Genomic DNA, 21,406 nt, shown 5'->3' on the forward strand with positions numbered 1-21,406 from the left:
GTAAAAAGTTATTTCATGTCACTATCTGACAAAGACTAACTTTTTCGCCCAAGAGCACAATCCCCTTACGTGTTATTTACAAACTATTTAAATAAAGTTTTAAACTTCAATAAACACAATCATTAAAGCTATTCTTACCTTTGTAGAGTTTTTACACTTATTTTAAATGACTTTAAAATGGTACAAATAAGGTTTTTACACTCTAAAATGCATGGTAGACCCACCAGGAATAAAAAGAAACAATTATTTCAGTCTCATAATATTAGGTGAAAACTACAACCAATCAAATCGTTCGGACCGAACGATTTAATTGGCCGACAGACCTGTCTGTTTGCCGTCTGCTTGTGTACCGCGCATTCGTGCACGCGCGTCCTCAACGAAAGGGTTTGTTTTGATTCCACGGCAGACGGGAAGGCGGGATATTATGATTGTGCTGAAATGCTCAAACTCACATCCATCCGAACTGCTTTAAATTATTATTTATTATGATTAATTATTGTTATTTATTATTATTATTATTATTGTTATTATTGCTACTGTTATTATTATTACTACTATTATTATTATTATTATTATTATTAATTACAGTGTGCATCTTGTAAAAAAAATAAAGTAAAAAGTTATTTCAAGTCACTGCTGCTGTACATATTCACTAATAAAAATCTTTAAATGTATCTTTGACTCTTGTATACTTTCTTTATAATCTAATTTCTCGGGACTATACATTTGCACATGTTAGTTAACGCTGCACACACAACTGCAATGTCATCCAACAGGTCAACCTGTGAAATTGGAATCACAGTAGTTAAAATTTTAAAATTTTTCCACCTTCCAATTATTCTTTCTATATGTATTCTAACATTTGACAAGCGCCTTGATTTATCTACTTCTCGAGCAGACAGCTGCTTTTTACCTTTAGTGAAGTGAGGGATCCTTAGGTTAGCACCACGCATGGCAAGATCATCTCTGATGGTAAAACCACGATCTGCTAGTACCTCGTCATTCACTTCTAGAAGGTCATAAATTCCAGATTCGGCTGTAATTTGCTTATCAGAAACACGCCCACCCCAACCTTCGGACATGAATGTAATTGCTCCTGAAGGTGACATGCCAACCAAAAACTTTAATGTGTTGTGGCTCTTATAAGTTGAATATGTTTGGGCTCTGGCTGTTAGGTTTGTGGGTCTGCTAATTAAAATTTCAGTGCAGTCAATAATGCACCTGCAACGGAGGAATTTAGGTTTGAAACATTTTGGCATGTTCTTTAATATGGCATGCTTGCTTGGCCACTTGATAAGAGGCTTTTTTCATTTTTTTTTTCATTTGACTTTTATTTATCCTCGAGAGACCAATTGAGGGGTGACCCTCATTTTCAATGACGTCGAGTCAAAAAAGACCGAGATAAAACAGGGAGCCAACTTCTCAAAATTTTGGAGACGCGACATTCGCTAATTTTAAATCTGTATGCTATATCCTTATTGGTGAGTCCTAATCTAAGTTTCATGAGGATGGCCAATAGATGGTCCTCCAGGGTCAGAGAGCCATGCACAACCTCTACACTGTCTTTAACTAGCTGTAGGGTCCAGTTAAAGAGGGCACTGGTCAAGCCTGTGAAAAACAGAAACTGTGCTGCTTTACTCTTGATAGAAGCAAAAGAGAACTGTGTACTCCTAACTGTTGCTTTTAACTGTTCATTCTCTGCTTTCAGTTTGCTGATGTCTACACGCAGGTTGTCACACTCGGTATGAAGTTGGCTGTATTTCTGTTTGAGGTCATCATGGACAGCCTTCGGAACCATAGCTTCTGAAAAATAAATCAGACAAATAGAAATTTCACCATCCTATTTTCCGTGCCATGATTAATTACTTCTTCAAAACAAATATATAAACATGACAACATGTGGCCCGGGAAAGAGAAGTTTGGGGTTCCCTGCTCAAGCTGCTACCCCCGCGACCCGATTTTGGATAAGCGGTTGAAGATGATGATGATGATGAGATGAACATATTTGTCTACACTCTCAATCTATACTCTACAATAATGAAGATGTTTACATTCAGAAAAACATTAAAAAAAACACATACTTACTATATTGTTCTATTGTATTATATATTGCTTTAATACAACATATAGCTTCTGTACAGGGTATTTTAAATCACTTAGATGTTACTACCACTTATTTATTCTTACTTTTTTTTGTACTTGTATACTCTTATAATGCTATCCTATTCGCACAATAATCCCAATGTACCTGTACTGTCCTGTACCTATGCAAATGGTAATAAACATATTATATTCTATCCTACTTAAGAAGAGGTATGGGCTGAGAGGCTTTTAGTTTTTATTTAAACAGAGGTTCTTTCCCTTCCAAACAGGTTCACAGACAGTCTTGGTCTGGTTAGTGTTAAGGGTTCTTACCAGTACAAAGATCAGCACCAGGCTCCATTTCACAATCAGTTGGAGAGAGGGAAGTGGGTGTGGACTGAAGTCCATTGTCTGGACATCTGCGGGAGGGTTCATCCCTTTGTTTTTTTCTCTTATATCTGTAACACACAGAAGAGAGGGATCATATAGTACAAAAAAAGCAGTTAAACACAAGTTTATTTGTTCCTTAAGTGTACAATTCCCATATCATGTGTAACTGCAGGCAGTTTTTCCTGCTCTTTAAATATTATTTGTAATTCACCATTTGACCACAAGGTAGACTGTTGTGTATTTTTATTTTTTCATATAGTTATTAGTGCTGTCAGTTAAACGCGATATTAACGGCGTTAACGCAAACCCATTTTAACGGCGTCAATTTTTTTATCGCGCGATTAACGCTCGTCATGTCCTAGGAGACGTTGTGGTTTTTTCACAAGCTGTTGAATCAACTAGTAATGTTTTAACAACTGAAACACCACAAACTATACATATGGCTCGCAGTTAAGTTACTGTCAATTCAAACGGAACATGTCCTACAGCGTAATTTCACATTAAAATCATTTAACTGGCAAAACGGCGAAACGTCAAGTCAATTCTGACTTTTATTTTGAAGCAGAAACCGGAACCTAGCACTTCCTAGCTCAGTTACGCGACCGTCACTAGTCTTCCGTGTGTGACTCTGAGACCCATGCTCTGAGTCTACACGGAAAAGAACAGAAAAGAAAGCTTTTCATTTGCAGAAGTCTAACTTATAACCCTGCGCGCACACCAAAACTTCCATGAATGTTAGTGGCAGCCACCAGTCATTCATTTTCACTTTAATTTTCGCTACGAAGGGAGACTGAAGCCTCGGCTGCAGCAGCGCCATGGCAACCACCTGTGTGTCCACTCAACACAGTCTGAAATAAGTTGTGGATGAAAGACTCCCAAAACATTTAGGCAGCAACCAGTCTAATGTAGCCTTAATACTAATTTGTTTTATATACCCTATGTTGTTTTATGGTTTGGTTTTTAAATAAAAAAAGAAGTTCCAATATGTTTGTGAATGCTGTTCAAGGGGTAGGGTGCAGGGGGGGGGGGGGGGGGGTCAATAGGCTATTGTTATTTGCACTGAATTGCAAATTATGATATTTTAGAAGAAATATTGTATCATTGTAATTCAGTGTATTTCTTCTTAAATATCATAATTAGAATGGGTGTGATAAGAGCATTAAAATGAGAAAATATAATGGGACAAAAAGAAGTCAAGGGACATTCAGGCTAGAATAAATAAAAATGCGATTAATCGCGATTAATCGCGAGTTAACTATGACATTAATGCGATTAATCGCGATTAAATATTTTAATCGCTTGACAGCACTAATAGTTATATTAAATCACTCAACAGTTATCTTTGCACTCCCAATCATACTAAGTCGAGACATGCTTGTTGATAAGTTAACAACAAATCACACGGATCATATTTACCGCTCCATCTTTGTATCGCCGTCTTTACCAGACTGGGTTGAGTAGGGGAAGATTGACGGGACAAAGTCAGGACTGTCGAAGTCTTCAGATGCCTCTCCTGTACAAATAAATTGTATTCCAATGATTTAAGGGTAGAAAGGTACTTATAGTAACGCAACTTAACAACACTATCAAGTTACTGTTACATTAGCTTTCAAGCTAGTTGTACTCCAATTGTTTACAATCGTTCATTATTAACATTTATATATATATATATATGTAGGACTCAATAAGTTTGTTCATTATAAAACCAACTGTACTGATTAGTTTGTCAGCTAAGGCTTACCTGATATGAAGTGATCGCTGCAGATTGAGGCATTTTTAATCATCTGCTCGTTCCAATCACTCCTTCTGATAGCTTGTAACCAAAGACGTCTCCTGTTTGCCTTAAATGGGGTGCGAGTTGCTGGTATCCTGTAAAACTTCCTCGTTTTGTTAAGCTTATTATAACGGTTTGTACATCCAACAACACAGCAAGACATTGTCGCTAGTGTCTCTCTTGTCTCTTTCTGCGGCGGACATGCGCAGTAGAGCGGGGAGTGACGCGGTGTGACGTAGACTGGAAAGGGGTCTATAGAGACAGTGCATGAAATAGGCCACGCCCATGACCACGCCCATCGTGGGGGAAAACATTGAACAGCGTTCCGTTCACTTTGTATTGAAGGAGACCTGTCTTCTGCAAACAAACTTAATTAAAACTTAATCAAACATCCATTTAACAAAAAAAACTTTACTTTCTTGAAAGCCACGACTCTTGTCTGTCTATACGAGCTGTTTTTGTGAAAAATAATTGAGTAATTTTCAATATTGAGGTGTTTTTGTCCGGTCGGACCCATCGTGGGGGAAACCGTTGAACACCGTTACGTTCACTTTGTATTGAAGGAGACCCGTCTTCTGCAAACACACGTAATTAAAACTTATTCAAACATCCATTTAACAAAAACACGTTACTTTCTTTAAAGCCACGACTTTTGTCTATCCATACGAGCTGTTTTTGTGAAAAATGATTGAGTAATTTTAGATATTGAGGTGTTTTTTCCCGTCCGACCTGGCTAGCCTACAGCAGAAGGCTAACATTAGCCTAGCATTAAGCATACATTAGTTAAGAGTTTTGTCTCGATATGGAAAATTACTCAATCAATTTTCACAAAAACAGCTCGTATAGACAGACAAGAGTCGTGGCTTTAGAGTATGTAACGTGTATTTGTGAAAGGCATGTCGTATTACGTTTTTATTAAGTTTGTTTGCCGAATACGAGTGTCATTCAATAGAAAGTGAACGGAGCGCTGTGAATTGTTTTCCCCCACGATGGGCGTGGCCTCAGATTATGACGCGTTATGCACTGTCTCTATACATCAGGACGGCATTACGTCATCGAGAGCAGGTTCGCGAAACCACGCCCCTTTTTAGGGGAAAACAAACTCTGTAACAAATAGACGTTGTATGGTGGTGGCAGCTGTGACAGCGCTGACATTTAATATCTAAGATGCCAAAAAGTTGTTGTGTTGCCGGTTGCTCAAACAACCAAGCGAAAAACATCGGTATGCGTTTTGTTCCCTTACCATGTCGCCAAAAATACCCAGAAAGAAGGGTTTTATGGCTACAAGCAATACGACGGGAGGACAACGCCGGGAAGCTTTGGGACCCGGCATCTCCCCACACATATGTTTGTGGGGCACACTTTAAATCAGGTAAGGAGGACTAAATTAGTGAAGGCTAGTTCATTATTGATTAACAATAATTAACGTTATGTATGCTAAAGATGGCTGTTTATAGGCCTATAGGCTATCCGCTTTGCTGAGCCAACTGACAGCCCGTTGCCATGTTAAGTTAGCAACGGGCTGTCAATTAATTTGATATTTTAGCTTAAATATCCCCTCAGGCAGTAGGCCTAGGCTATCAGTTACAAATGGTAACTTATTAGTCCCCCAATAAGTCTTTAGGCTATTTCAATGTCCGTTTTTTTCCGTCGGCCTACTGCAGTCTTTCTTTGTAGGCCTAGAGCATTATAGTTAATCAAATTTGATATGTTGTGTTTTCAGGTTTCCATGTGAATGACGAGGTGCACCCAGATTACGTGCCGTCCCTTTTCCCACACCGTAAAGAAACCATCATGTCTGTGACCAAGAAAATGGACAGATTTCATAATGCCAGGAAGCGACAATCATGTGTAATACAATCAATATCAAAAACAAAGTTATCACGTAAATCTAATGAATTCAGGGCCCCTGCTTTGCCTGCGACGGATGTTCCATGTACTACAGATGAAGCTGTTGGTTTTCAAAGACCATTAGGAGAGAGTGAGAGGGCTTTGATTTTATCAGAAATGGATCAGCTACGAAAAGAACGAGATGAAGCTAGAAAAGAGAGAGACGCCGTTGAACATTTTTCAAGGGAGCGCTTATGTGCTAATGCAGTAAGGGAGAATGATGCTGCATGCAGTGCAATGAAGGGCCTCACCTGGGCAGTTTTCTCATGCCTGCATAAATTCATATCCCAGTTCATTAAGCCAAGGAGGGTTTTCAAGATGTCAACAGAAGACCAACTTTTCCTGACTCTTTTGAAACTCAGGCAAAATCCATCAATAGCCCTCTTATGCCAAGTCTTAACAATTAGTAAATCGACAGTGCATGACATCATAACACGGTGGGTGGATATGATGTACGCAAAAATAACATTTCTTCTCAACTGGCCTGATCGAGAATGCATCACATGTACTATGCCACCAGACATGCATGCAAAATTTCCACGACTCACGTCTATTATAGACTGCTTTGAAATTCGCATTGAATATTCAAGGACCCTAAAGGCAAGGTAAGTGTTTAGCATTGACAGGCATTAAGTCAACTGAAACACTTTGTTTTATGTTTGGTTTTATTATTCAAAAGCTAAAAAGGGTAAACTTGTTTCATCTCATTCACAGAGCAAAGACTTACTCTCACTACAAAAAATGAACAACTGTGAAGTATTTCATTTCATGTAGCCCAGCTGGAAGCATCACTTTCTTATCCAAAGGGTGGGGAGGCAGAGCGTCTGATGTGAAAATCGTCAGAGAATCGGGATTCATATCCCCACAGTTCCACCAACCTGGCGACCAGGTAGTGTAAATATTGATATCTACAGATAATGATCTCTTTGATTGTGCTGTTCAAAATGTGATGATTGTGCTGTTCATAATGTGTTACACGTCAATGGTTAAAAAGTTACTAATGCTCTGATTAGTGTATGAGAATATGGATATTTCGTATGAGAGTAATTTCAATACTTAGATGTTTGCTTCAGATTTCAAGCAGTATTGTCACCACTGCACAAAAAATGTAATGATTATGTTTATTCATGTGTTCCAGATCTTAGCTGATCGGGGGTTTACCCTTCAGGAGGACTTTGCTGTGTTAGGTGTCAGTCTAATCACACCAGCATTCACCAAAGGGAGGAAGCAGCTGTCGGGTAGAGAGGTTGAAGAATCCAGGGTGAAATCCAATGTTCGAATACACATTGGTAAGATTATAATATTAATTTCACTAGCATTATTGATTTTATTACTATACAAATTAATTTTCTTCTCATTGTACATTGACCAAATAAAGAACCCATTTACCAAGTAAAATGTTCATAAATAATAAGGAAACAAACTGACATCATTTCAGTAAAAAGTCTCAGTTTAATAAAATATTAAACAGAAATACATTCCAATGAAAATTAGAAAAGTTCTAGATATACTATATTAAAAAATAAAATTATTTAATTCATGTCCTATTACTTTAAAAATCTTGCACTTTTTGTTGTAGAGCGAGTGATCGGAGTCTTGAAAAACAGGTTCCACATCCTGGATGGCCCACTTCCAGTGCAGTTTGTTAAGTCCCTTCGGGATGAAAAATTAAGCACAGAAGAGGCAACAGTTGACAAAATTGTTCATGTATGTGCAGCCTTAGTGAACTTGTCATCAAGTGTTGTCTCTCCCAATTCTCACTAGGCCCTTTCACTTCATCTCCCTGAGTAATGTACCTGTATATTCTTTAAACTCTCCCTGTTACTTGTATGTCTGCAGATTCTGTTCCCATCTCCTGTAAAATACAACAAAATCATTGTTGTAAATCAATCAAAGTTGTGTATATTGTTTGTAGCAGAGCTTCAATTCATTGTATATATTGCTCATTGTTGTAAATAAAAATTCACTTTTTACATACAACTCTCTGTTTGGTTGTTGATTTTGGGGTTTAGAGTTGGGACAGTCACAACTTAAATGTTTAACATGATTAAAATTGTAAGTTTTATTACCTCAACCTCTTGGTCAACCCTTGTGTGCAAAGTTCCAGTCAACCGAGGATATACATGTTTTGCCCAGAACCTGCTAATGGTATCAACTGTGCTCTCAATGAAATCCTCATTTCGTGGGACTCGAAAGATGGTGCTTTGCTGCGGGGTCCAGGTTATAAAATCAGCAAAGCCTGCACAACATGCAAACATCTGCATTTGAACCTGTAAGACATTGATTTTGAAAGAAAAATCCAGTGTTAGGACTTATAACTTTATCTAAAAGGAAAAGACTGGGTATGGCTGGGTATATGGCCCAAAGCAATAAAAGAATGGGTTCATGCAGTATGAATGTACTTAAAAATTAACTCTAGTTGATTTTGTTTATTTGAATTAATGGATTTGACATCAGCTTGATCTCCAGGTATGCGATGACATGAATGTACACTGAACACGATTGTACCTGAGTATAGTAGGCATGGTTCGTCTTCAAGGAGAACAGGGTGTCCAGATGTCCTCTCTCCTCCTCCGGCCAGTTGGTCGAATTATTTTTTGCCCATTTATAAGGACACTTTGCCTCAATTACTCCTTTTCCACAACAGTCGCATGAAACATATGCGTCACATGTCACCCCAATGTATGGCTTTGCCTTTGAAATTCTAAATCCAGCTATATTGACATGTAAATTTGTGTGTTTTAAAAATATCCTCAGAAATCATGATTTTAGAAGAGATGTTGATTTGTTCAGTGCACAGGCCGAGAGCATACTTGTATGTATTTATCGCATCTTTTTCATGATTTTTGCCCCACTCGAGGGATGGGATTTGTAGTGGATTATGAGCATGATTACAGATTTCATTGATTAGTGATTTTGATGGTATTTTCATTGACGTGTGTGTAACTTTATGAGCAATAGAGCCTGTAATCCGCCCCACCCGATGCAAATGCCATGCTTTACAGGCTGCTTGGCCTGTGGTTTCCTTCTCTACCTGGGAGACTTGTTCTTCAGTAAAGGACTCCAGCTTCTCATACCAGGGTTTGGGGACGAAAGACTTATAATGATGTCTGAATGTGCTGAGGCAGATGGGAAGCTCATTGGTCTTGGACAACATTTGTAGAAACTGTTTCTTCTGTGGGCTTGACGCTTTTGGAACGGGTCTTCGGTTCCTTCGACCTACTAATTTTTTGGCCTTTTCACTATAAAATGTAATATCTTTTATCATAGATGGTTCAATTGTCCTAATAGAAACTCCATTCCAGGCACAGGCAACACTTGTACATGCCATTCTGGTGTATCCCAGGCGGACACATGCTTCCATTTTAAATAGGACGGCAGCAACATGAGAGCATGTTTCACCAAGTCTGTTAAAAAAAAATTAAAAATTAAGAAAATTTTGATTTAGATTAGGCTACTTATTTTCATTCATCATGACTGACTGATTGATTGATTTTTTGATTGACCATGGGACGTGTGTGCTTGTATGTTTGAGTGATCCAGGGTGTTGGAGCTTACCCTGCCATGCAGTCACAATGTGCTGCTAAGACTTTCCCATCATTCTTGAGAGCAACCCAGGTGTTATGTGGTTTCTCTGTGACACGGTAGGATGGCTTGACCTGGGCCTTAAAGACTGTGCATTCTGATCCTTCAGGCTTTACATGAAAAATGATTTGCACCCATCCATCAGTGAAGAACTTGTGTGCTTCAAGGGCCTTGTAGTTCCTCATTTTATTTGCTGTATAAATTCCTATATTAAAATTGAGAAATGAACAGAAAAAATAATAGTAATTTCACAGTAACTGTAAGTAGCCTAAACTGTTCATCTTGAGCTAAACAGTCCGCTGTGGAAGTAATAAAGCCCGTGTTCATTGCTGCAACCAACCCACGCCTCACTGTGTGTGCTTCGGCTTTAGCTGTGAAGGTAACAATATGATAGGTCATAACACGAACTAGGAAAAAGTGGCTACAAAGTAGCCTAGTTATGTTTCCACTCCTGTGTTTTGTTAACAGTGCCGTGAAGCCCATTTTAACGGTTGGACCGTTAAACGGACATGCTAGTTAGGATAGTTGTGTCTGATTAGGCTAATACACGACAGAGAGGGACTAAAAAGTAAAATACTTCACTACTAATTAATAATCATCTTACCTGGAGACTCTACAACAGGGGTGTCCAAACTACAGCCCGCGGGCCAACTGCGGCCCGCTTTTTATTGGCCCGCGGCCGATTTTAAAAATATAATGCAATATGGCCCTTTAAAAAAAAATTTTTTTTTTTTTTTTTTTTTGCATTTCTTAGTTAACCCACTAGTGCAGGGGTGTCAAAACTGATTGATTGGCCCTTGGCACATTTTAAAAATATAATGTAATATGGCCCTTTTCATTTTTAAATAATCTAAATGCACTCATTATATTGCAGAGAAATATGTCCCATAAAAGAAAAAGAGCATCAAGGCCATCCCAGAGGACCCTGCATAATATTCAAATTTAAATTAATATTATTATGGAAAATCTATGTGTCCTTCTCCAATAGCTTCTAAATCATCTGACACAGTGTTTACATTTTTTTTCATACAAAATTCTTCAGCTTTAGCCTCTTAATTTCCCTCTCAAAGTGCACCAGATTCATGCATTTCACTTTAAAAACTTAAAAAAATCTCCCGGGGGGGCATACCCCCGGACCCCCCTTGGAGGGGCGGGATCTCAGCTGGCTACTATTTTCACCAAGCTGGACATTAGACGTAAAAGCAGAAAACACTGGGTGTATCAATGGCATTTAACAAGAGGGGGATGTATATTTTTAATGTGCAAGTAAAGTGTTGTCGTGAAGAAGGATTACAATTTACGAAGACACTATGAAACTAAACATCAGAGCAGCTACATGTCCAGATTATTTTTGCAAAGTGGCCCGGCCCTTCGTAGATTTTTCTGTATGTGGCCCTCAGTGAAAAAAGTTTGGACACCCCTGCTCTACAAGATAATAATAAATGTCAGGATATGACAAATCCGGCCACTGGGTGGGGTCATTGCTCCAACTTGACGCTGGGAGGCTGAACGGACATCGTTTTGTATCAATTAAATTGATCTTTTCCAGAAATCGATCCCTTTCTCTTGCTGGTAGGCTTGAAATATAAGAATTGGACATCATGTCCATGTAAAAAAAAATACAGATTTGCCTTCTGAATATAGTTTTTCAAGTACGTTTTAAAGAGCTATTTAACATTAGAGTCAATGGCAGGTTCGGTTTGTTTTCCCCTAAAAGGGGGCGTGGCCTCGTTAGAACGCCGATTGCCGTCCTGATGCATAGAGACAGTGCATGAAATAGGCCACGCCCATCGTGGGGGAAAACATTGAACAGCGTTCCATTCACTTTGTATTGAAGGAGAACTGTCTTCTGCAAACACACGTAATTAAAACTTAATCAAACATCCATTTAACAAAAAAAACTTTACTTTCTTGAAAGCCACGACTCTTGTCTGTCTATACGAGCTGTTTTTGTGAAAAATAATTGAGTAATTTTCAATATTGAGGTGTTTTTGTCCGGTCGGACCCATCGTGGGGGAAACCGTTGAACACCGTTACATTCACTTTGTATTGAAGGAGACCCGTCTTCTGCAAACAAACTTAATTAAAACTTATTCAAACATCCATGTTACAAAAAAAACTTTACTTTCTTTAAAGCCACGACTCTTGTCTGTCCATACGAGCTGTTTTGTGAAAAATAATTGAGTAATTTTCAATATTGAGGTGTTTTTTCCCGTCCGTGAGGGTTAGCCTACAGCAGAAGGCTAACATTAGCCTAGCATACAGCATACATTAGTTAAGAGTTTTGTCTCGATATTGAAAATTACTCAATACTTTTTCACAAAAACAGCTCGTATAGACAGACAAGAGTCGTGGCTTTAAAGAAAGTAACGTGTATTTGTGAAAGGCATGTCGTATTACGTTTTTATTAAGTTAGTTTGCCGAATACGGGTGTCATTCAATATAAAGTGGATGGAGCGCTGTGTATTGTTTTCCCCCACGATGGGCGTGGCCTCAGATTATGACGCGTTATGCACTGTCTCTATGGTAACTGGAACGCAAGCAAGTCGGGGGTGACGTCAGTTCCGACCTCCGACATGTTTTGATGTAACTGGAACGCACCATTATATTGCACTACGAGGTTTAAGATTTTGTATATTCTGCTTCCATAACATGTCTTCCTTCATACTAGTATAAATGAAAAATTCCAAAATGTACATGTAGGTGTCTATTTAACTAAACCTAGTCTGTTTACGTCTGTATATTCTTATACAATCATCTTTAACGGCCAATCTCAACATTAGCTTTTTTCAATACTCTGAACCCAAAGTCTCAACTACTAAATTACTTACATCAACTAAAACTTTCCATAATAATTTTTTTCATAACCCCTACTAGGATTTGACAACAATATTATCTATTTACATTTGTCAGAAATGTGTGTGAGAGTGTGTTTGTGTGACTGAGAGACTGTGTAAGTGTGTGTGTTTGTTTGTGTGTGAGAGAGAGAGCCATATGTCTGTCTGTCTGTCTTTCTGTCTGTCTATCTATCAGATCTTAGACAGGGTCAGCGAGTTAAAGTTACTATGTGTATGTGTGTTCAATTCATTCATGTGAATTCAAACCCCTTTTGGATTTGATAATAATGGTGCGTTCCTTTGTACTCGGAACTCGGAAATGTCCGACTTCCGACACGGTAAAATGCAATAAAACGGTCGTTCAACTCGGAACTCGGGCAACGTCTGCCTCTCCAAGTTCACTGTGATGACGCAGATTACGTCACAACAACAATCTGAACGGAAAACGATGGCATCACACACGATCATCAGTAAGTAAAATTAGCCTACATTTTGCTTAATTTAGAAAAATTGGGATCCATATTTCTTATTTTTTTTTAAAGGAAACCATTTACTCATAGTGGAAGTACTTCTAGCACTTAATGTAGAAACTATCTAGGTCTATGTGTTACCGGGTGAACTGTAACTGTTGTTTACAGTAGCCTATGTGCGGTGTTGTTTGTGATACTGAGAAACGTTTAATTAACCTTATTTAAATCAATGGTTTTATTTTTTACTTGTGTTTTAATGTTTCGTTATGTGTTTATGTCATGTGAACTGCTGAAAAGGGTCCAGCATATCAAATATAGGCTATTTAAAGTGAGGGACAATCGGCCTCTGTTAGCCGTTGACGCGCAGTTCAATCAGTTGCTGTAGCTAACAGAAAAGTTGAGTTTTTAAACTTAAACAATAGCACAGTCTAAACGGCCCTCTATATAACGTAAATAAATAACTAAATGTTACACTGCTAGATTTGCCATAACTGATCCAACCTCTTTTATATTTGCTACAGTGTATGGCTCTAACGTAAGGTGGTTAGGCTACATGTTAACTGAAAATCTATTTATTTTTCTTACAGTTTTCGCCGACGCAGATCTGAATCTCTTTTCAGACAAAGAGAAAACAAACCCATTCAATTCCAATTTATATCAGGCATCACATGACACATCCACGTATTATCTGGATCGGGGACTCACGATAAAGGTCGAAATACACGTACTTGGTGAGTAATGTCTTCCCTTGTCATTCTGCACTCTGTGCTATTGTGTTTACCAGCAGCGATCCGTGGGGTCTGGCCTTCAACGCATACCCGTCGCCATGGGCGGGCCCTAGGGGGCCGGGCCCGCCCCCCGAAATGCTTGTGCCCCCCCACTTGAGGCACAGAAAAAAAAAAAAAAAAAAAAAAAAAAAATATATATATATATATATATATATATATATTAGCCTATATTATCATAGTAGCTACTAATGTGTTGATAATTACTAATGTTGCATTCTTTATCATTAAAAAATATAAAAAAACAATGGTGTGATTTTGTTTGATTGATGGGAATCTATCTGCACTGCAACAGCCTGCCTATCACGAGCCATAGTTAGGCTACGTAGGCCTACGTAACTACGTCAACGTAGCCGCTAACGGTTACCGCGCATTTTTGAAAAGTGAAGCTATATGAGTTTTTCGCCTTACGTGTCAATTGTTTTTGCCAGCTTACTTTAATTTCCTCATGGATATTCGTAAGTGGTTGAAAAGTCCACCCTCTGCCAAATCGGATACAATACCGACGTCTCCTGATGTTGTTGGAGGAGACCCTGGACGACAATCTGAGCCTGAGCCCGTTGCTAGTAGCTTCGTGGAGCCCGATCCTGGGTCTGGCAGGACCAGCAGCGGCCACGGCGCGGAGGGTACCAGCAGCCGGTCAAGTGCAACCGCGACTGGGGCAGTATTTGGGCCACAACTGCCTGTTGGATCAGTGGGTGTGAGTGACCTCGGCACGGACAAACCCAAACAGGTTGTGTTGAAGAAATATCCAGTCAAAATGTTTGGTGCAAAAAAACGATCATTTTCCTCTAGCTGGTATTTAAACAGGGACTGGCTTGAGTACTCGGTGGAAAAGGACGCCGCATTTTGTTATGCCTGCAGGAAATTAAAATCTGTATCATCGGACGCGACCTTCTCCATTAAGGGATTTAATGATTGGAAACATGCAATTGAAACAGGCAAGGGCTTAAATAAGCATGCAGCTTCAAAAGAACATTTAGCCTGTGAAGCAATGTGGAGAGATTCAGAAAAACGTAGAGAGACAGGGAAAGAGATTTCCACTCTCTTAAATTCAGAGCAACTGGCGCGCAACAGATACTACAACTCAGCCGTAATTGATATGCTGGAGTTTTTAGTGGTGAATCAATTGCCGTTTTTGAGCCGCCGAACAGACTGCTACAAGCCGAAGATATGGACTTGTTCACTGCGGTGACACTTGTGAACCGCGCTTCTGACTGCGTGAAGAAACTGCGCACAGAAAACGAGTTTTCTGCACTGTGGGACCTCTGCGCTCCTCCAGCCGCGGCCACCGATGCTTTACTGGTGGCCGACCCCGGTCCAAGCAAGAGAAGACGCACAGTGAACAAGAACCTCTGCGGATTTTCAGTTGAGGAAACAGTTGGCCAGTCACAAGGTGACATAAATGAAAAGACTGAGTTCAAGAGGATATTTTTTAGTGTTATTGATGCTGTGCAGGGAGAGATGGGTGCACGTTTTGGAGAGCGCAGTAGCGAGCTGATTGGCGCACTGGCTGCTTTGAACCCAGAGGCCGAGGATAATTTCCTGAACCCATCAAAGGTAACCCCTCTCCTGCTATTAGCTGGAACTGATGTGGCTGAATCCGAATATACCGTGGCTCGTGAGTTCCTGGTTATGAAAATGTCTGAAACCCCGATTCCCCCCGAAGACGGAAAATGGACAATAGCCAACATCCTTAGCACATTCAACTGTGCGCTCCAGGCTATGCCGACTGTTCTCACAGCCTACACCCTTGCCCTAACTTTAGGAGCTTCCACAGCAATGTGTGAAAACTCATTTTCCACGCTGAAAAACGTCTTCTCAGAGCATCGGCGCAGTATGCTGCACAGACGCAAGGCCCAGCTGATTCAGCTTGCTTTTAAAAAGGACCTGACTCACAAGTTTAAGTCTGAGTGGAAGGATATTTTGATGAGGAGGTTCAGCTCGGAGAAACGCCGCCTCCCGCTGTACTGACGGGAGGGAGGGAGGACAGCGCTGACCCCACTCAAAGTAAGCTACCGTGTGTGTGTGTGTGTGTGTGTGTGCGTCTGTGTGTCTAATGGCGATGCATATCCCTCTGTTGACTGCTTTAAAATGCAATGTTTGAGAGATGCTTCTGGTGTTACATCTAATATGTAGTATAGTCAAGTGTTTTATGGATATTCATAACATTGCTTCTATGTAATGTATTGCTTTAAATTATGAGAAATTATGTGATGTTGTCGGCTATAGGCTACCGGGTCATAGGCTATTGCTGTTGGTTAGTTTAACGTGATGATTATGTGCTGCGCGAATGGAGTATAGGATTATTAAAAATATACGTATAGGCTAAAAATAATTGTGCCCCCCTATGCATTTCATATGCCCCCCTTAAGACTGAGGTCTGGCGACGGGTCTGCTTCAACGTCGCAAAGTACATTTTTTTGGGTATTTCTTTTTAAATATGATATGTGAACAGAGGGGTATACTACGAAAGAAACTCAACAGCACCGCACAACAAGCTCCGAAAACAAATACTTTCCTTGACCGCCGCAACCACATAAGGTTGCCTATGTTGCAGGCTTACAGAAACGCAGGCGGAGTCTGTACTTGCGTTGGAGTAACACTATTTTATTTTAAAGAAAACAAGAAGTGTGCTAGCATATTCTCTCTCTGCTGTAAGCATCTACTTAGTTATCAAACTTCTTCTTCTACGACAGTAATAAAAACACAACAACAGCGGAGTTTTCTTCTTTTACTCAACACCTCCTCAGTAGGCTACTTCAATAGCTTCGCCTAGTGGCGGACCTTAGACAGTACACCATATAGCCTAATATTAACAGGCATGAAACAGTTAAACACAATCATGCATTTATAGAACATATTAAATAACTTAGGGGCTCTGAATTAACTGTATAGAACTACCACAATAACTAAATGAACACACTTATGACTATGTAAATAATAAACCGCATAGTCAATATCAATTGACCTCTCACACCTACATAATGCATGCACACACAGACAGACACAATCTTCACCAGCAACACATTGCGTCAAACTGCACTAAAATGAAATATAGATAAAAATGAATTGGATATCAATAGCCTTTTGGTCTACATAGGCCTACATGGAAAACAATAAAAAAAGAAGGAGATCACGTGGCCTCGCACAGCATTGACAGTGCTGTCATGGAGCATAAATCAACTTGCAAATCCTGTATACACCCTGTAATTTGTTATGCCTTTTTTCCTGTCTAATAAAACACATTTAAAATAAGCAATAGTACCTGATATCTTCTGACCTTTTGTATGTATTTATTTTAGGTTTGGAGGTTGTTGAAGGAGAGGGAGTAGAAGCAGAGAGAGAACATGGAGAGGACGACACAGAGGAAATAATCACTCCACTGCCACCAGCTTCTGCTTTCGACAGGGAACAGACTCTGTTCCTCATTGATCTCATGAGGCAGAAGTTGGAGGCGGATGGAGGAGAGATGCCGAAGACCCTTCATGAGCTGAATCGCAGAATGAGGCTCGCAAAGGGCTCAAAGAAGCACATGTGGAAGGAGATGGCCACCAAGCTTGGTGACCACTTTCACATGTGCTTCGACCCAGACAGAGTGGCGAGGAAGCGGTCTACACTTGAGGATGCCTATAAAAAAGTAAAGGACATCAACAATAGTACAGGAAAGGGGGCCATGAGGTTTGTGTTCTACAGGGAGATGGAGGAACTGCTAGGGGGAAATCACGATATCGAGTTCCCAGTTGTTGGGACCTCTTTGGGAATTGAGATCAGGAGACCTGACCAGCTTCATTCAGGAGCAGCCATCCTCCCTCCCCCAACCTCCACGCCATCGAGGCGTAAGCGTCCTGCGGAGGAAGGGGACCTTATGCAGCTCCTCCGGGAATCAGAGGCTGCAAGCCAGCGAAGGCATGCCGAGATGGTGGAGGAAATGAGGGCGTCCCAGCAGTCCTTCGAAAACATGTTTAAGAATTACATGGAAAAGTTTACATCTTAATAGACATATGCTCTTATTTTTTATTAAAATGTAAACTTTTCCATGTAATATACATATATATTATTTTTTTTACTATCTTTATTATATTATTATCTATGTTTTTAAATGTCTTGTTGTAAAATGTAATTGTATTTTTAATAAGTTATTTGTTGGATATTTAAAAAAAAATGTTTTATATTAAATCAAATCATTCTTGTATATTTAAAATCGTATTTGTTCTATATTTCAAAACATTTGTATTGTAGCATATCTAAAATGTTTAACAATTATTATTATTTTTAACAAAGTTAAGTAGGCTAAAGAAAAGCCAGGGTCACTTTTGAATACTTTTGAAACGTGGACTATTGTCAATATTGTCAATATTGCAAATTGAAGAGTGTAATGGGTCACATGAGACGCAAAGCCACCTAATTTTAATATTCAGCATGGTCCGAGAGGCGCACACAGTAATTGTGTTAATTATACTTTCATCTGTTTGAATATTTGTGTTAAATATTCGAAGTGAATGTGTAGAAAAGGCCCCAAAGTATAAAGGATTTAAATGGCAGTAGTCCAACGAATATTTTAATATTAACACTGGATTCATTTTAACGCACAATTGTGAATGTAGTTTTGACTTTGATTTATTTCAATGTTTATTTCAAGAGACAATGGACTCATCGTCCTACTCATCGTCATCAGCCTGCCTCGGGCAGCCTTGTGGATGGTCTTCACATAGATCTGTGGACCCTGCACACAGGTTGTGCATGATGCAGGCAGACATGGGCTGTGTCTTGATTCAGGGGTTGCGGTCTTGGAACCGGCCTCGTAGGCTGCATTTGAAGACCGATTGCGTCATAGCGGCGCACAAAGGCTGTCCCATTTGCAAGGCTCCTTGCAAGGCTCCTCATATGCGGTCGTGAAATGCAGCCTTCGTTTCACAGTTTTGAAGCAGTTTTGAAGGCTGCATCAGATGTATCCTTCGTGGCCCCACATATCCCAAGATTCATTGCGTTTTTTTCAGAGATTGCATAAAATAAAATAAAAAATAACAAAACAGCAACGTGTTGCTCCATCTTCTTAACTTTTATCTTCCTTTCTTTTTTTCTTGTACTTTTTTTTTCTTTTCGTCTGGTAGACAACTTATTTTTCTTTTTTCCTCCGCTGACAGGGCTGTCTCCGTTGGCAGCAATCAGGGTTGCTAGGCAGCACAGGAGCGGCGAGTCGTCACGCAAGGTAACGGCTTGTTACGTAAACCGGAAATGCTCGTAAACGGAGACCTGCGGAGACCGTCTCGTTTAACAAGGCTCGTTGGCCTTAAAACCGGCCTTAAAATTGGCCTTCATAGGCTATAGCCTTCATAGACCGCGAGACTGCGTCCTACCAAGTGCGTGGTCTCTGAATCAAGACACAGCCATGATGACCATGACCACTATGTCAAGCCTTGTGTTTTGCAAGTCTCTGACTCTCCTCCACCTGCACTTGACCCTCCCAGGCCTGCTCCACGATCACTCTCCCACGGCTTATTTTCAGGTTGGCGGCTAGGTCCTCTACAGTAAGCGCACCATTGTCGCGCTTTGGGGACAATATGAACGGGAAGGCATGTCCAATGTAAGCGCTGTCCCCCAGCAGCTGGAAGTTCCCCATGTTCTCCTCCCAGGTGCTGTAGATGTTTGAGGAGCGCAACACTCTGGCGTCATGTACTTTTCCTGGGGCTCCAACAAATATGTCGAGGAACCGGCCCCTTTCGTCAACGATCCCCTGAAGGATCACAGAATAAAACCCCTTCCTATTGAGGTAGTCCCCTCCTCTAATAATAGGCCTCTGGATTTTTATGTGGCACCCATCAATCGCCCCAATTATATTATTAATTCCACAGGCCCTGGAGAATGCTGCAGAAGAAGCCCTCTTCTCACATTCATTGGGCCAGGCGATGAAGGAGGAGGCAATTGAGCATAGTGCCCTGAGAAGCTCGAAAATTGAGCGGTGGGCCGTCGACTGGGACACATCAAATTTATCGGCTATTTCCCTGAATGAATTCTGATTGGCCATGTACCACAGCATCATTAAAACTTTCTTCTTAAGTGGCACATCTGGTCTCCCGCCAATATGCTTGACCTCATTCAGCCCCTGCTGCTCAAATTTCATGAGCAGGAAATTATACTGTGACCACGACATTCTTAGATGGCGACGGAAGGTGTGCTCATCCATCTGAAGGAGTACGGCCCACTCGCTACCAGTCTTTAACACAGGGTTCCTGGACGGTGCAGCAAATACAGACATGGCAAGCCTGTATGAAAACAAATTTAAGTTTAAATTAATTTTAATAACGTTTTTAAATTAAATAAACTTGTATTTGTATTATTGTTTATTCTTGTGATTGTGCAATATGTGTAGTACACTAGTAAAGCATTATAATAGTTTAGATGTTATGATGATAAATTAAGCAGTTACATAGCATATTTAACACAAAAGTGTGGAATAAGCAGTGCTTTTAAAGTCTGTTCATTGTGGACTGCAAGCAAAAAAACTTGCTTTGTGACTGTGCACTTCGATTTTGTATGCTTTAACATGTATATATGTAGGCTATGTATGTATGGTAGGCTACTTTATCTATTAAGATAGAGTTTATGTATTGGCCTTCAGTTATGCTGTAGGCCTATATACTGTAGAACAGCGGTTTTCAAACTGTGGGGGGGCGCGGGGTTATGGCAGGGGGGGCGCGGATGAATATGTAAAAAAAAAACACAAACTAAAAAAAAAAAAAAAAAAAAATTTTTTTTAGTTTGTGTTTTTTATACTAAGATCACGGCATAGCTGGACAAGATTTCTTCTGCTTCGTTCTTCTCACTGCATTTAAATGCATTCAGTATATTACAGAGAAATAGGTCTCGTTAAAGAAAAAGAGCACCAAGGCTAATCCCAACCCAGAGGACCTGGCATACATTTTTTTATTTTATATTAATATTTTTATGGAAAATCCATATGTCCTTCTTCAATAGCTTCTAATTCATCGGACCCAGTGTCTCCAAATTATTTGTTCACACAAAATTCCTCATATTTAGCCTCTTAATGTTCCTCTCAAAGTGCACCAGATTCATGCATTTCACTTTAAAAAGTTGAAAAAAATCTCCCGGGGGGGCATACCCCCGGACCCCCCTACGAGGGTCTGGTTCTCCACTGGCTACTATTTTCCTCCAACAGGACATTGGAGGCACTGGCGAAAAAACACTGGGTGTGTGATTGACATTTAACTAGTCAATAATTTGGGCAAGTCTGTCTGCCTATCTTTCTCACTCCGATGCACACTCAGTCACTACTATCCATGCTTCAAGGAAGCTGGATTAAAACACTGGATTAAGATGTTAAAATGTATTAAAAAATTAGTTTTTTGGCGGGGTGGGGGGGCTCCGCTGAAATTTGTTCTCTGAGGGGGGGCTCACTCTCTCACACTTTGAAAACCCCTGCTGTAGAAGAACAGCGAGTGCGGTCTTTTATTTTGAAAGATAAATATATGAATTGTGAATCTGCAAAGGTTTGACTCTTTCCCCCACGCAGTACTCGACCCTCGGTGTGGGGGGGACACAACCGTAGAGTTTAGTTGACGGATGTGATGT

At 40.0% G+C, this 21,406-nt stretch overlaps 1 pseudogene across 1 annotated transcript; it reads right to left on the reverse strand.

Annotated features, from left to right (window-relative positions):
* Nucleotides 1–19,192: 19,192 nt before the first annotated feature.
* Nucleotides 19,193–20,072, reverse strand: LOC307268061 (putative nuclease HARBI1; annotated as a pseudogene). The gene has a single exon. The product of its transcript is annotated as a putative nuclease HARBI1 (transcript).
* Nucleotides 20,073–21,406: the final 1,334 nt, after the last annotated feature.

This window comes from Ammodytes marinus (genome assembly GCF_949987685.1).
Source record: "Ammodytes marinus genome assembly, chromosome: 21".
Classification (NCBI taxonomy): domain Eukaryota; kingdom Metazoa; phylum Chordata; class Actinopteri; order Uranoscopiformes; family Ammodytidae; genus Ammodytes; species Ammodytes marinus.